The sequence below is a fragment of the Bos indicus x Bos taurus genome, chromosome 1, assembly GCF_003369695.1.
Source record: "Bos indicus x Bos taurus breed Angus x Brahman F1 hybrid chromosome 1, Bos_hybrid_MaternalHap_v2.0, whole genome shotgun sequence".
Classification (NCBI taxonomy): Eukaryota; Metazoa; Chordata; class Mammalia; order Artiodactyla; family Bovidae; genus Bos; species Bos indicus x Bos taurus.
In genome coordinates, this window is record NC_040076.1 from 85,134,116 (window position 1) to 85,148,495 (window position 14,380).

Consider the following 14,380-nt stretch of genomic DNA (forward strand, 5'->3'; position numbering starts at 1 on the left):
TTTTTTTTTTTTTTTCCTTAGTGAAGCTAGATTAGTTCATACAAAACTCAACAATACAGCACTGAAACCCATTGTTGATATTCAACATTTTTCACATAGCGGAACAGAATAGACAATACGGTATCTAGGAAACCATGGGCTGGATTACAAACTGATGATATCTCATCCTTCTGGGGGCCTGTAATCCTTTTTATTACCTACCACAGTAAAAAAAAAAAAAATCACTGTGTGTGGGGGAAGCTCTTTCAGAATAAATCAGTAACATTGCTATTCTTAGGTAAATAGGATAAATGAAAATGAAGTCTTGCTTGTAACACTAAATCCCAAGTGCCATTTGCCTTTTATGCAAGTTAATGATTTTTAAATCTATCTTAACCTTTATATGAGCTTCCATAGGTTTAAAACATTAAAATATTTGTAGAAATTTGCTTAATAACAGTGTTTAAAATTAACTTGGACTTTCAATTTCTTATGATAAATACCTGGAAAGTTCATTTCAAAGAACCCATATTGATGCTAAGGGCTGAGTACAAAATAATTTTCATTAATTTGTATTAAAATACTTGTGTTGGATTATTAATATACTATATTTATTTCCTCCATTAAGAACACACTGAACTCCAAAATTTGGGGGCTTACTTTCCTGATATCTAGTTTAATACATTTTTTTAAACTTTTTTGACCCCATGTCATTTAAACTGTTCATTGTTTTTAAATGCATTTCCTGATCATGTTTAACTGCAAAGCCATTCTATGCGAGGAAGTTATGCCTATTAACCTTTTAGAAATCTGGTCCAATCCCTTTTTAAGATGCAATCCAGTTCCCATACTTTTCTTAAGCCTGCAAATGGTCTAGGTAGCCACAGAAGTGATTGTTCCTACCAGTTTCTTTTCATCACTTCTGCAATTGACCAATTGACAACTGATTGATGGTTATCTTTTCACTTCAACAATGAAAGAAATTACCATCACTATAGCTATGTACAGTAAATGCCTCCAGAGTAAATTACATGATTCTAAAATTCTCCTTAGCTCACTTAGTAAAACATCAACACAAAAAAGTTTCTTTTTGCGCCTCCTTTCCTGTACCACAGATTTGGCCTTTTCTGTCAGCTGCAAAAAAAGAACTTGACAGCTTCTTTAAAAAGAGGAGTATAAAGGAACTTGAATAAAGGATGGCACTGGGCCTGTCTCAAGCAAGTGGCCATTCTTTGCACTTGGAAAAAAATTAGGCATGTGAGCACAGATAAGCCCTATAAGAATACTCTAACGATCATTCCCAGTGACCTTGAGATTCTCTTTCCTTCTGTAACCATTCCTGAACATCAGACTGACAACATAGATTCTGAACATGAATCTCCAACTTATTTTGAGTAGGTGTTGTTTCTCATTGAAAAGATAACATCCTTAAAAATTTAAACTCCTTTACTGCACTGCAAAGACTCCCCCTGCTCTTTCTAAAAGTGCTCAAACAAATGCTATTATGCAAGTGTCACATTCGTTATGATATGTTGATGGCCATGAGGTTTAAATTCCACCACCAAATCTAAACTTAAATGTCTCTATTTTTTTCCTCACATCAAAGTCCTGAATCTTGTCAAAGATGGATATTCAAACATTTTTTCTATTCCTGTACAATTAAAGTTATTATTTTTGGTGATGTAAATATGCTATGAAAGATTGAACTGATTTACTCTCTTATTCCACTCCCATCCCTCTATAAGATCTTGTTTAAAAGTGAAAAAACACACCCAAACAGACAAGAAACATGACTTCTCACTATTTCGCCTTGATGTCCTAAGTCCATAGAATTTGTTTTATTGAATGTCACAGCGTAAACTGAACTACAGTTTTATTGTGTAGAATGACTTGACAGTGTTCGCAGCTTTTTCTCTCTCAATGTTAGGCTCCTCTGTCCATAGTATTTTCCAGGCAAGAATACTGGAGAGGGTTGCCATTTCCTTTTCCAGGGGATCTTCCTGACCCAGAGATTGAACTCTTGTTTCTTGCGTCTCCTGCATTGGCAGGTGAATTCTTTACCATTGCATCACCTAGGAGCCCCACATATTCTATAAATATATGTATGTGAGAGCAGTAGATACTGTCACTCGATACTGGCATACTGACAGCACTAAATAAGTTTTGTTTACTTAAACAAATTAATGTCTTCCCTGTTACCTTTGCTGTACTTGCTATAGCAGTGATATTATTATTCAAAATATCCCAGATAAAATTCATGAAACATCACTTTTATATCTTTACACTTGCTCTCCAAAGACCTATGTACTAGTCTAGTCTATAGCAGGTCATACAAGCATTAATAGAACTGCTTTGAAGATGATCTGATCTTCCATCTTAACCCACAACATCACTGTTGGAATAACCTCTCTCTGACTCTGCTTTTGCCATGTTACATACACCTTGGTTTTAAAATCTATGATACTTCTCTCTCTCTTTTTTTGTGTGTGTATATGTGTGTGTGTGTGAATCAAGAAAAGTAGAATTATATGATACAACGTAGGTTTGGTGGTTAAAGAATCTGCCTGCAATACAGGAGACCTGGGTTTGATCCCTGGGTCAGGAAGATCCCCTGGAGAAGGGAATGGCTACCCATTCCAGTATTCCTGCCTGGAGAATTCCATGGACATAGGAGCCTGGTGGCCTACAGTCCGTAGGGTCAAAAAGAGTTGGACAGGACTGAGTGGCTAACTCTTTCCTTTCTTCTGTTTGGTTCTTGGGCATCATTTGTGGTGTAAGGGAAACAGGGACCTGGTTAACAGAGGTGATCCTCTGCTTGCTGACAGGTACTGAGTGGTGCCGTAACACCAGCAAGGAGCAGCCTTCCTGTATCCTGCTTACACTGGGTGAACCTCTGGAGGGTCATACTTATTTTTGGGTCCTCAGTTTTGAGAAGGATACTTCAAATCAGAGGTTGACAAGTAATATTAACTCAGGTGGGTTGGACTCTGGAAAACACGTGAGTGATGGTTGAAAGAATTGGGCTGCTGCTGCTAAGTCGCTTCAGTCGTGTCCGACTCTCTGCTAAGTCGCTTCAGTCGAAAGAATTGGGCATTCAGAGTTTTTAAAAAGCTATCCTAGTGATTCTAAAGTGAAGCCAAGTTTTGAGAATCATTGTTCTAAGCTAGTGATTCTCAAAGTATTGCCCTCGATCAGCTGCATCCTCTGTCTTCAGCCTACTGTCTTCACTTTTAGTTCACAGATGGCTCGAGAGAGATGGGAGTACCAACGTAATCTTTCTGTCAAGACAGGAGATACGGGCTTGAGAGCCACTGGAATAGAAATGGCAATGGAAACTAGCAGAATAGATGAATGGTCTGAAGGAACATTGCATGTACAGTGAGGAAATAACAACAAGGTTTGCAACTCAGGGAATACCCACAATTTGAGTTAGGAGGAGGAAGAAACACTGCTAGAGGAGAGACCTGGCACAGAGGCAGGTCGAGACCATGGACACCCCAGTGGCTTCGAAGACAGGCTGACCAATCAGCAATGTCAGATGAGGCAGGCAGTTGATTAGGCTGATCTAAGAAAAGGACAAAAGAGTTGGCTGGAAGAAAGTCATTGCTAACCTTTGACCAAGGAATTTAATACTGGGGTGGAGGAAAAAGTCAGACTATGGAGATTCAGAAGAGAATGGGAGGAGAAGAATGAGGTGCAGTAGGTATAAAAAATATTTTTTCAACACTGGTTGGGAAAGGAGGAAAGAGGGCAGTTATTGGGAGCAGCAGCCTCCAAGAAGCCAGTGTTAGGGAAGAAGTTTTCATATTTTAAGAACTAAAGGAAGAAGCCTTCAGTTCAGTTCAGTCGCTCAGTTGTCGTGTCTGACTCTTTGCGACCCCATGAACCACAGCATGCCAGGCCTCCCTGTCCATCACCAACTCCCGGAGTCCACCCAAACCCATGTCCATCAAGTTGGTGGTGCCATCCAGCCATCTCATCCTCTGTTGTCCCCTTCTCCTCCTGCCCTCAATCTTTTGCAGCATCAGAGTCTATTCAAATGAGCCAGCTCTCCACATCAGGTGGCCAAAGTACTGGAGTTTCAGCTTCCAGTCCTTCCATTGAACACCCAGGACTGATCTCCTTTAGGATGGACTGATTGGACCTCCTTGCAGTCCAAGGGGACTCTCAAGAGTCTTCTCCAACACCACAGTTCAAAAGCATCAATTCTTCGGCACTCAGCTTTCTTTATAGTCCAACTCTCACATCCATACATGACCACTGGAAAAACCATAGCCTTGACTAGACAGACATTTGTTGGCAAAGTAATGTCTCTGCTTTTTAATATGCTGTCTAGGTTGGTCATAACTTTCCTTCCAAGGAGTAAGCGTCTTTTAATTTCATGGCTGCAGTCACCATCTGCAGTGATTTTGGAGCCCAGAAAAATAAAGAAGCCTTGAGGAGACTGTATTTGTTGAAGTGGGAAGAAGATCTATCATGAGAACACAGAATAAAGTGAGGAGTAGAAAAGAAGTAAGAGGACTCAGAGTTGCCTTAGGAGTGGAAAAAGCAAAGAAACATAGAAGGATTTATATGGAAAAATGGTTTGTGAAGGTAAAGAGTGTGTAATAAATAGGTCATACCGGATGACACCAAGCTTCTTTTTGAAGCAGGAGTAAAATCATTCACTAAGGCTTTAATTTCTTTTTTTTCTTTTTTGAGTAAGAGATAGCAGAGGGTAAAGGTGCACAGAGATTTAGAAGAGGAAAAAAAGGATTGAGAAAAAAATGCATTTCTCAGAGGCTTAGCACTGGCTTTCTCCTTACTTCCACATTTCTAGTTTGCATACTTCTATAATGTTAACTCTTGCCTGCTTGACTTAGAGTAACTTAACTTTTCAGTAGCTCTTTCCCCACACTCTCCATAATGGTCCACGGTCTTCAGAATTGGCCCTTAACCATCTTCTCAACTCAGTCTGCACTTTCTCCTTGCCTATCACTCCCATGGCTTTATCAAATTGGTTATCAAATTCAAAGGCAGCCCTAGTCTTTCTCTTGAATTCTAGATCTGTATTTAGCTGTCCACTGAAGATTTAGTACCTCAGCTGCGTAGTATTTTAAATCAATCTGATTCTTGATTTGCTTCACTGTGAAACAACAAAAACATGTTCCCCTGTCTTCAACATCCTGTTCTGTCTTTACCACACTTAATTATGGTGAACTCCAAAGCAGGAAGCTATCAATGATCTCTTATTTCTCAATTCTGATAACTGATAATTGTCTAATTTTTAAAATTTTACTTTTCAAATATCACATCTTTTCTAATTCTTAATTTGAAGTTCAGCCCTCCATTGTGCCTTAAAGTAAGCTTCTAATAGATCTCTCAGGTTCTAATAATCTATTCCCTCTTTAAGCGTCTCCATTTTATGACCAGAGATGTTATTATAAAATGCAGATCTGTTAGTGTCTCTCACCTTTAATGACTATCCATTTCCTATTACTATGGTTTTCATAGTGTTTTCTGGAACCAAGGGTTCCATGGAGAGTTTTTTAAGAACTCCAAAATCAAATTATAAATATGATCTTGTATCACTGATGAAAATCTATTACTGTAGCATACATGGTACAGATGCACATGTTTGTGGTGAAAAGTGTTCTAAATGTACTATTAGATCTCTGGAGAATCCAGAGAAAAATCCAAGAATATGCACCCATTATGTTTGAAGAATAATAAGTATGAAAACTGATATGGCGAGGAAACTTTCCAAACCAAACGGGCAAAGTGCAAATATTGCCATTTTCTTTATTTTGCATGTCTTTGCATGCAATAAGAAAGGTTTATTACAAATAAACTACATAACACATGCATAACAGGAGGAAGTGCATACTTCTGAAACATCAAATAAAATGAGAAGAATGTGGAAAGATGTATTTGTACTTCTTGAATAAAAGTGATAGTAGCAAAAATACAGGAGTAGTGATTTTTTATAAAAGTGACTACTGAAAATATGTTTGAGGAATCATCCAAGTTGCACAGATAAGTATTAACTCTTAAGAAAATGTTTTCTTTTCAAAGCAGTTTTAGTTTATTATATTCAGATCACCAATTTTTATTTTATTTGGATGCAGAGAAATTGAATCTGTCATATTATTTTTATTGAGGTCTACTTGATTTGTAATGTTTCAGGTGTACAGTAAAGTGATTCAGATATATATACACATATTTACTTTTTCATATTCTTGTCCATTATAGGTTATTCAGTCAGTCAGTTCAGTCACTCAGTCGTGTCCAACTCTTTGTGACCCCATGGACTGCCGCACACCAGGCTTTCCTGTCCATCACCAACTCTTGGAGCTTGCTCAAACTCATGTCCATCGAGTTGCTGATGCTATCACTTTATTGGTTATTACAAGATATTGAATACAGTTCCCTGTGCCATGCAGTAAATCCTTATTTTTTAATCTATTTTATATATAGTTGTGTGTATCTGCTAATCCCAAATTCCTAATTTATCCCTCCCCCTTTCTCCCCTTTGGTAAACCATAAACTTGTTTTCTGTATCTGTGAGTCTATTTCTGTTTTGTATGCAAGTTCATTTGTATCATATTTTTAGATTCCACATGTAAGTGATATAATGTTTGTCTTTGACTTCATGAAGTATGATAATCTGTATGTCCATCTATGTTGCTGTAAATGATGTTATTTCATTCTTTTTTATGGCTGGATAATAATACACATATATATCACATCTTCTTTATCCATTCATCTATTGATGGACATCTAGGTTGCTTCCAGCTATTGGCTATTGGAAATCATGGTGCTACGAACACAGGGTGCATGTATCTTTTTGAATGAGAGTTTTCATCTTTTCTGGATTTACACTGAGGAATGAGATTGATGAATACTATGGTAACTCTCTTTTTAGTTTGTAAAGGAACCTCTATACTGTTCTCCATAGTGGCTACACTGGTTTACATTCCCACCAACGTGTAAGAATGTTTTTTTTTCTCTGTACCCTCTCTAGCACTTGTTATTTGTACACTTCACGATGATGGCCATTCTGACCAGTGTGAGGTGATACCTCATTTTAATTTGCATTTCTCTAATAATTGGTGATGTGAAGTATCATTTCATGTGCCTGATAACCATCTGTATGTCTTCTTTGGGTAAATGTTTATTTAGGTCTTCTGGTCATTTTTCTGTTGGGTTGTTTTTGTTTTAGGGTTTTTTTTTTAAATATCAAGCTGTATAAGCTGTTTGTGTTTTTGGAAATTAATCCCTCATCTGTCACATAATTTGCAAATATTTTCTCCCATTCCATAGATTTTTGTTTTGTATATGGTTTCCTTTGCTGTGCAAAAGCTAAGTTTAATTAGGTCCCATTCATTTATTTTTGCTTTTGTTTTTATTACTGTAGGCAATGGGTGCAAAAAAAATACTACAGCACTTTATGTCAGAGTGTTCTGCCTATGATTTCCTCTAGGGGTTTTATAATATCTGGTCTTACATTTGGGTCTTTAATACATCTTGAGTTTATTTTTGTATATAGTGTTAGAGAATGTTCTAATTTAATTCTTTTACACATAGCTGTCTAGTTCTCCCAACGCGACTTATTGAAGACAGAATCTTTTCTGCATTGTGTGTTCTTGCCTTCTTTGTCATAGGTTAATTGACTGTAAATGTATGGGTTTATTTCTGAGCTTTCTTTTTTTAATTAATTTTAATTGGAATATAGTTGCTTTACAATGTTGTGTTAGTTTCTGAAAAGTGAAAGTGTTAGTTGCCCAGTTGTGTCCGACTCTTTGCAACCCCATGGTCTGTAGCTTGCCAGGCTCCTCTGTCCATGGAATTCTCCAGGCAAGAATACTGGAGTGGGTTGCCATTTCCTACTCCAGGGGATCTTCCTGACCCAGGGGTCCAGCCCTGGTCTCCTGCATTGCAGGCAGATTCTTTACCATCTAAGCCACCAGGGAAGCCCATGTTCCTTTCTATTGTATAGCAAAATGAATCAGCCATACTTATATGTATATACCCTCCCTTTTGGACTTCCTTTCTATTCCGGTCACCAAGCTGCATTAAGTAGAGTTCCCTGTACTATACAGTATTTCTCATTAGTTATCTATTATATACACAGTATCAATAGTGTATATGTGTCAATCCCAGTATCCAGTTCCTCCTGCTCCCTTTCCCCCTTGGTATCCATACATTTGTTCTGTATGTCTGTGTCTCTGTTTCAACTTTGTACATCGTATCATCTGACCTTTTTTTTTTTATTCCACCTATCTGTATTAATATACAATATTTGTTTTTCTCTTTCTGACTTATTTCACTCTATATGACACTCTCTAGATCCATCCACATCTCTACAAATGATACAATTTTGTTCCTTTTTATGGTTGAGTAATATTCCTTTGGGCTTCCCTGGTGGCTCAGATGGTGAAGAATCTGCCTGAATGCAGGATACCTGGGTTTGATCCCTAGGTCAGGAAGATCCCCTGGAGAAGAGAATGGCTACTCACTCCAGTGTTCTTGTCTGGAAAATTCCATGGTCAGAGGAGCATGGCAGGCTGTATAGTCCATGGGGTCACAAAGAGTTGGACACTACTGAGTGACTAACATGCATATACACAATGTTGCTGTGTATATACGTACCACACCTTCATTATCTGTTCCTCTGTTGATGGACATTTAGGTAGGTTCCATGTCCTGGCTATTGTAAATAGTGCTGCTGTGAACATTGCAGTGCATGTATCTTTTTAAATTATGGTTTTAGGCTGGGTATAGGCTCAGTAGTGGGATTGCTGGGTCATATAGTAGTTCTATTTTTAGTTTTAAGAAACTAAAATCATACTGTTTTCCATAGTGGCTGTATTAGTTTATAGTGCCACCTATTTCTGAGCTTTCTATTCTGTTCCATTGATCTAGTGTCTGTTTTTGTTTCAGGATCTTACTGTTTTGATTACCGTAGATTTGTAGTATTGTTTGAAGTCAGGGAGCTTGATTCTCCCAGCTCTAATCCTTCTCAGAATTGTTTTGGCTAATGGGGGTCTTTTGTGTTTCTATGCAAATTAAAAAATTTTTGTTCCAGTTCTGTGAAAAATGTCATTGGTAACTTGATAGGGATTGCTTTGAATCTGTAGATTGCTATGGGTAGTATGATCATTTTAAAATATTGATTCTTCCAGTCCCAGGATGAGTGGTATATCTTTCCATCTGTTTGTGTCATCTTTAATTTCTTTCATTAGCATCTAGTAGTTTTTGGAATACAGTTCTTTTGCTTTCTTGGGTAGGTTTATTCCTAGGTATTTTCTTCTTTTTGATGTAACGGTATGTGGATTGTTTCCTTAATTTCTCTTTCTTATAGTGCATTATTAATATATAGACATTAAACAGATTTTTGTAAATTGACTTTGTATCCTGCCTCTTTATTGAATTCACTGATGAGCTCTAATAGTTTTCTGATAGCAATGTTAGATTTTCTATGTATAGTATCATGTCATCTGCACACAATGACAGTTTTACTTCTTCCTTTCCAATTTGGATTCCTTTTATTTTCTTATTTCCTTTTCTTCTCTGATTGCTGTGGCTAGGACTTCCAAAACCATGTAGAATAAAAGTAGCCAGAGTGGACATCTTAGTTTTGTTCCTGATCTTAGAAGGAAGGCTTTCAGCTTTTCACTGTTGAGTATGATGTTAGCTGTGGATTTGTCATGTATGAACTGCCTCCCTCCTTGAAGTGGTCATAGCAGGAATAGAATTAGGATTAGAGCTTGAAGGGGAGACATGATCCACCAAGGGAGAAGGAGCAAATGGTGAAGAGAACATGTCCTGCCATGTTCATTCTGTATGGCTTTTCACAGATTACTTAATCCCTTTTAATCTGATTTTATTAGCTGTAAAATGAGGTTAATAAAAACACAATTTGGCCTGTTCTTTTTCAGGGAAAAAAAAAAAAAGCCTCTGGGAAGGCTTCTAACCCAGTTCCTGGCACTTACTGGAGCAACAGTTGACTCTCCTGACAGCCAGACCATTTGCATCTCTTTCTTTTCCCTTCCTTTCTCTGCCTGGACACTAGTTGATGCCCCTTCCTTAGGCTGCTCACATTTCATCTCCATGCAAAGCTGTCAGGGACTCACTGCAACTGAATTGCTTCCCTCTCATCAGGGTGGGCACCTCTACTGAAAGCAAATTCTGTATCTTGGTAGAGTGAAAAAGAAACTGGCCACATCATCATCGTTATTACTTTTTGAAGCACAAATTTAGAAGGTCTTTCTTGTAGACTCCCTGAAAAAGGCATCATCTTTTTACTCACTGTTTTCATTATTTTATTCCTCAAGCAAACATATTAGACAATTAAAACAAGTTGGTTTCAAGCTTTTCAGTGTTTCAATTAAGATTTTTATGTTCAGTATTCAGTGGTATGTAATTTTGGAAGTATGATGCCAATTTTAATTAATTTTCATAGGTTTGCTAATTAAAACAATTAAGATGTAGGTCTTATGCTTTGGAAAAATAATTGGAGGAACTCTTGAACATTATCCTTGAGGTTTCACACAAGCATGAAATGGTGTAAATTTGTTTTAAAAATAGCTGGAAACCCAAAAGAAGTAATTATAACATCAAAGTTGTGTCTGCATCTATCTTTTAAAAAAATTATAGTAGATAAAATTTTCCTTGAGTTTCTGGAAGCTGATTCTGCCTGCCTCTGTGTTCATGGTGGTAATTAGGAGTAATACTAAATAAATTTTCAATAACAGCATGACATGGAAACTTTAAACTTTGGAGATAAATGTCAACAAGACAAAGTACTGAGAGATGAAAAAATGAGAGAACAAATACAGAAAACCCAAAGGAATGGAAGGAGAAATATGTAATGTAAATTAATAATCCTATTGCCAACAGGATACAGTCCTTGAGATAAATGGGTTTCCAACTTTTTTGAAGTCACAGATCTTTAGAGTCAAAGCACACTTCCTAGAAGGTTCACATAGAACATAATTCTTAATAGTAGTAGTAATATGATAGTGTATATGAAAAGAAAAATGAACAAGAAGCATGAATACTCCAACTGTTTAGCAAAGTGGTTAAATGCAAGAACTCTGGTGTCACAGTATCTAGGTTTTAATCTTCGCTGTGCCTCTAAAATAGGGGTAGTAAAACCTATCCCAAAGGGTCGTTGTAGGGACTAAATGAGTTATTATATGTAAATCACTTAGAACAATATTCTATCCAAAATAAAGATTAGTTATATTTATAAATATCCTCACAAATATTTAAAATATGAAAAATTAGTGATTTCTGCAAGCAATCTCCCCATTATTTAGTTTATCCATATGTTGTTATTCAATCTTGGCAGAGGCCTAGAGTTTTGGCAAACAAGGATTTAAAATCTCAGTATATTTATCACGGGTCATAAAAATGTTAATACCCTTTGATTCGATAATTTTGCCTTAAGGAACCTAGTCAAAGGAAATAATAAAAATGAAAAAAGTATTAACAAAATTATTCACCACAGCATTATCTAGGAATAAAAATTAAAACTAAATGTCAGAAAACAGGGGAATAAATAAGGATTCTTTATATAGATGATGACATATTTAAAAGGTACAATATATACTAGCTTAAAAAATGTTGGCCTCTGGCTATCTTTCATAATGAATGTTAATTACATGCATAAATGCTGATGGTATAGTGGTAAGAGAGCTCAGCAAAATATATAGTTGTATTTATAGTCTGATCCTCACTTTAGAAATATGTCTAGAACATACCTTTGAAAATGTAGTTAATATATTAACATTGTTTCAGAGGGTTAGAACAAAGGTCATCAAACCTTTTCTGTAAAGTGCTGGCTGATGGAAACATTTTAGGTTTTGTAGACCATAGAGTTTCTGTCATAACTACTAGACTGTGCTGTGGTGGTATGGAAAGCAGCCGTAATTAACAGTCAACAGATGGGGGGGCGGGGTGGGGTGCTGTGTTCCAATAAAACTTAATTTACAAAAAATAGGCTTGCTGGCCATAATTTGTCCACCTCTGGGTTAGATTTGCAGATGCATTTATTCTTTTTAAATATTTTTCTTAATTTTCTACAGTGAGAAAAGGATAAATTACTTTCACACTAAAAAATTAAAACGATGTGTTATAGAAAGCAAAATATCCTCTGCTATAAAGAATAAGAGATACCATCAGTTCAGTTGAGTCACTCAGTCCTGTCTGACTCTGCAACTCCATGGACTGCAGCATGCCAGGCCTCGGTCCATCACCAACTTCTGGAGCCTACTCAAACTCCTGTACATTGAGTCAGTAATGCCATCCAACCATCTTATCCTCTGTTGTCCCCTTCGCCTCCCACCTTCAGTCTTTCCCAGCATCAGGATCTTTTCAAATGAGTTAGTTCTTCACATCAGGTGGCCAAAGTATTGGAGTTGCAGCTTCAGCATCAGTCCTTTCAGTGAATATTCAGGACTGATTTCATTTAGATTGAACTGATGTGATCTCCTTGCAGTCCAAGAGACTCTCAAGAGTCCTCTCCAGCACCACAGTTCAAAAGCATCAATTCTTCAGAACTCAGCTTTCTCTATAGTTCAACTCTCACATCCACACATGACTACTGGAAAAACCATACCTTTGACTAGACGGGCTTTTGTTGGCAAAGTAATGTCTCTGCTTTTTAATATACTGTCTAGGTTTGTCATAGCTTTTCTTCCAAGGAGCAAGCATCTTTTAACTTCATGGCTGCAGTCACCATCTGCAGTGATTTGGGAGGGGAGCCCCCCCCAAAATAAAGTCAGCCACTATTTCCATTGTTTCCCCATCTATTTGCCATGAAGTGATGGGACCAGATGCCATGATCTTAATTTTCTGAATATTGAGTTTAAGCCAACTTTTTCACTCTCCTCTTTTACTTTCATCAAGAGGCTTTTTAGTTCCTCTTCACTTTCTGCCATAAGGGTGGTGTCATCTGCATATCTGAGGTTACCGATATGTCCCCTGGCAATCTTGATTCCAGCTTGTGCTTCATCCAGTCCAGCAATTCTCATGATGTACTCTGCATAGAAGTTAAATAAGCAGGGTGACAATATACAGCCTTGATGTACTCTTCCTATATGGAACCAGTCTGTTGTTCCATGTCCAGTTCTAACTGTTGCTTCTTGACCTGAATGCAGATTTCTCAGGAGGCAGGTCAGGTGGTCTGGTATTCCCATCTCTCTCAGAATTTTCAACAGTTTGTTGTGATCCACACATTCAAAGGCTTTGGCATAGTCAATAAAGCAGAAGTAGATGCTTTTCTGGACCTTTTTTGCTTTTTTGATGATCCAGCAGATGTTGGCAATTTGATCTCTGGTTCCTCTGCTCTTTCTAAATACAGCTTGAACATCTGGAAGTTCTTGGTTCACGTACTGTTGAAGCCTTGCTTGCAGAATTTTGAGCATTGCTTTGCTAGTGTGTGAGATGAGTGCAATTGTGCGGTAGTTTGAACGTTCCTTGGCACTGACTTTCTTTGGGATTGGAATGGAAACTCACCTTTTCCAGTCCTGTGGCCACTGCTGAGTTTTCCAAATTTGCTGGCATATTGAGTGTGCCAGCACTCAATTGGTACTTTCACAACATCATCTTTTAGGAATTGAAATAGCTCAGCTGGAATTCCATCCCTCCACTAGCTTTGTTCATAGTGATGCTTCCTAAGGCCCACTTGACTTCACCTTCAGGATGTCTGGCTCTAGGTGAGTGATCACACCATCGTGATTATCTGGGTCGTGAAGATCTTTTGTATAGTTCTTCTGTGTATTCTTGCCACCTCTTAATATCTTCTGCTTCTTTTAGGTCCATATCATTTCTGTCTTTTATTGTGCCCATCTTTGCATGAAATGTTCCCTTGGTATCTCTAATTTTCTTGAAGAGATCTCTAGTCTTTCCCATTCTATCATTTTCCTCTATTTCTTTGCATTGGTTACTGAGTAAGGCTTTCTTATCTCTCCTTGCTGTTCTTTGGAACTCTGCATTCAAGTGGATGTATCTTTCCTTTTCTCTTTTGCCTTTCACTTCTCTTCTTTTTACAGTTATTTGTAAGGCCTCCTCAGATAGCCATTTTGCCTTTTTGCATTTCTTTTTCTTAGGGATGGTCTTGATCACTGCCTCCTGTACAGTGTCATGAACCTCTATCCATAGTTCTTCAGGCACTCTATCAGATCTAATCCCTTGAATCTCTTTGTCACTTCCATTGTATAATCGTAAGGGATTTGATTTAGGTCATATCTGAATGGTCTAGTGGTTTTCCTTACTGTCTTCAATTTAAGTCTGAATTTGGCAATAAGGAGTTCATGCTCTGAGCCACAGTCAGCTCCTGATCTTGTTTTTGCTGACTGTGTAGAGCTTCTCCATCTTTGGCTGCAAAGAATATAATCAATCTGATTTTGGTGTT

General features: G+C 37.5%; 1 protein-coding gene and 1 long non-coding RNA gene across 3 annotated transcripts in view; one reads left to right on the forward strand and one right to left on the reverse strand.

The window, feature by feature from the left end:
* Positions 1 to 14,380, reverse strand: part of LOC113891754 — a 619,131-nt gene that overhangs the window by 138,879 nt on the left and 465,872 nt on the right. The window lies entirely within an intron of this gene.
* Positions 1 to 14,380, forward strand: part of LOC113891774 — a 182,723-nt gene that overhangs the window by 90,283 nt on the left and 78,060 nt on the right. The gene's annotated exons all lie outside the window — the stretch shown is intronic.